This window comes from Lissotriton helveticus, chromosome 12 (assembly GCF_964261635.1).
Source record: "Lissotriton helveticus chromosome 12, aLisHel1.1, whole genome shotgun sequence".
Classification (NCBI taxonomy): domain Eukaryota; kingdom Metazoa; phylum Chordata; class Amphibia; order Caudata; family Salamandridae; genus Lissotriton; species Lissotriton helveticus.
The window spans coordinates 852,735,082-852,738,364 of record NC_136073.1 but is presented as its reverse complement, the minus strand read 5'-3'; positions in this window follow the sequence as shown (position 1 = coordinate 852,738,364).

Here is a 3,283-nt window from a genome sequence, read left to right as displayed (position 1 = left end):
ATGACTTACTCTCCTCCCATCTTTGATGACTTACCCTCCTCCCATCGTTGATGGCTTACTCTCATCCCATCATTGATGACTTACTCTCCTCCCATCTTTGATGACTTACTCTCCTCCCATCTTTGGTGACTTACTCTCCTCCCATCTTTGATGACTTACTCTCCTCCCATCTTTGATGACTTACTCACCTCCCATCTTTGATAACTTACTCTCCTCCCATCTTTGATGACTTACTCTCCTCCCATCTTTGATGACTTACTCTCCTCCCATCTTTGATGACTTACTCTCCTCCCATCTTTGATGACTTACTCTCCACCCATCTTTGATGACTTACTCTACTCTCATCTTCAATGACTTACTCTTCTCCCATCTTCAATGATTTACTCTCCTCCCATCTTTGATGACTTACTCTCCTCCCATCTTTGATGACTTACTCTCCTCTCATCTTTGATGACTTACTCTCCTCCCATCTTTGATGACTTACTCTCCTCCCATCTTTGATGACTTACTCTCCTCTCATCTTTGATGACTTACTCTCCTCCCATCTTTGATGACCTACTCACCTCCCATCTTTGATGACTTACTCTCCTCCCATCTTTGATGACTTACTCTCCTCCCATCTTTGATGACTTACTCTCCTCCCATCTTTGATGACTTACTCTCCTCCCATCTTTGATGACTTACTCTCCTCTCATCTTTGATGACTTACTCTCCTCCCATCTTTGATGACTTACTCTCCTCTCATCTTTGATGACTTACTCTCCTCCCATCTTTGATGACTTACTCTCCTCCCATCTTTGATGACTTACTCTCCTCCCATCTTTGATGACTTACTCTACTCTCATCTTCAATGACTTACTCTTCTCCCATCTTCAATGATTTACTCTCCTCTCATCTTTGATGACTTACTCTCCTCCCATCTTTGATGACTTACTCTCCTCTCATCTTTGATGACTTACTCTCCTCCCATCTTTGATGACTTACTCTCCTCTCATCTTTGATGACTTACTCTCCTCTCATCTTTGATGACTTACTCTCCTCCCATCTTTGATGACTTACTCTCCTCTCATCTTTGATGACTTACTCTCCTCTCATCTTTGATGACTTACTCTCCTCCCATCTTTGATGACTTACTCTACTCTCGTCTTCAATGACTTACTCTTCTCCCATCTTCAATGATTTACTCTCCTCCCATCTTTGATGACTTACTCTCCTCCCATCTTTGATGACTTACTCTCCTCTCATCTTTGATGACTTACTCTCCTCCCATCTTTGATGACTTACTCTCCTCTCATCTTTGATGACTTACTCTCCTCCCATCTTTGATGACTTACTCTCCTCTCATCTTTGATGACTTACTCTCCTCTCATCTTTGATGACTTACTCTCCTCCCATCTTTGATGACTTACTCTACTCTCATCTTCAATGACTTACTCTTCTCCCATCTTCAATGATTTACTCTCCTCCCATCTTTGATAACTTACTCTCCTCCCATCTTTGATGACTTACTCACCTCCCATCTTTGATGACTTACTCTCCACCCATCTTTGATGACTTACTCTACTCTCATCTTTAATGACTTACTCTTCTCCCATCTTCAATGATTTACTCTCCTCCCATCTTTGATGACTTACTCTCCTCCCATCTTTGATGACTTACTCTCCTCTCATCTTTGATGACTTACTCTCCTCCCATCTTTGATGACTTACTCTCCTCTCATCTTTGATGACTTACACTCCTCCCATCTTTGATGACTTACTCTCCTCTCATCTTTGATGACTTACTCTCCTCCCATCTTTGATGACTTACTCTCCTCTCATCTTTGATGACTTACTCTCCTCTCATATGACTTACTCTCCTCTCATCTTTGATGACTTACTCTACACTCATCTTCAACGACTTACTCTTCTCCCATCTTCAATGATTTACTCTCCTTCCATCATTGATGGCTTACTCTCCTCCCATCATTATTGGCTTACTCTTCTGACATCAGCTGCATACTTCGTCTTTTACCACCTTATGTCCAGTACCTTGGACATCAGCAGATGTTAGATCCATGAATATCAAGATATAGACTCTTCTGGAAATGGGAACAAATGTGACCAAAGAAAACCTTCGACAATGCGACTGAGCCCCGGCTGAGCTATCCTCGATGAAGCCAAATCTATGTACTTTCAAAATTGTGTCATCTTACACTGTCCTTAACTACAACTCACTGTATCACCAGCCAACCTTCTACATCACACATACCTATCACACATCTGTTCCTATTACCTAACTATTTTGCTTATACCTCCCTCCAAAATGACCTCTTTTAGAATAACATTTGCTTTTCTACTCACTAAACGACTACCTACCCACACCCCTACAGCTCAGCAACCTTTCAGTCACAGCCTGTTTTAATTATGTAGCGCAGAGTACCACATCACCCATAGAGTTAATCCCAATAATCACATCTTCAACCCCTTCATCCGCTCCCTTCTTTTCTGTCAGCCCACAGACTATGACATCCTTCCTTGCTCCTCCAGGGTTTTGTTTCTGCTTAAATCCTCTAGACAGCTATTCCCTTATCCCTGGCACCTATCCTTACCGTTTCTAATCAACTGAAGCCCTGACTTTACTAACAACACCTACTGCTGACCCATCCCTACTTTCCAGCTACTGCTCAGTGTCTTAACTTCCTTTGTGTTGCAAAGTTCTGAAAGGGCATGTCTTTAATCACCTTATCTTGCTCCTAACAGCCTTCTGACACTCTTTCAATCTGGATTCTGTTCCTTAAACTGAACATAAATTGCCCTCAAATGTGTCACAAACCCATCACACCAGCTCATCTTCTGTCTTTCCGCACCTTGATCTTTCTGCGTCATTCAATACACCTACAATTCAATTCACTTCTCTCCCAAGTCATTGGACTTTGCTTCTTCCGACATAAACCTTGCGATTGTCCTTAACCCATCTAGTGCCTGGAATCTATCATCATCGCTAAAGCCATGTCAGCGTTATCAAGTTAAAATATATGAAGGGTCTGTTCTTTTATTCCCTACCACACAGCCAAAGCACTTAATAATTCACTGGCACTCAGTAAGCTAGGTGACTGTAATAATTTATGAGTGTCTCCCCTAGTACTCATTCCTCCCAGATACTTGAACCCCTTACAACTTCAAAAGGCAACCATCCATATCTCCTTATTGACACCAAATTAGATGGCCTTCTGCCAAAAACACAGCCCTCTACAATGTGCTGACACAGGCTCAAGGCTTCAAGGCTCTACATCACTTATTTC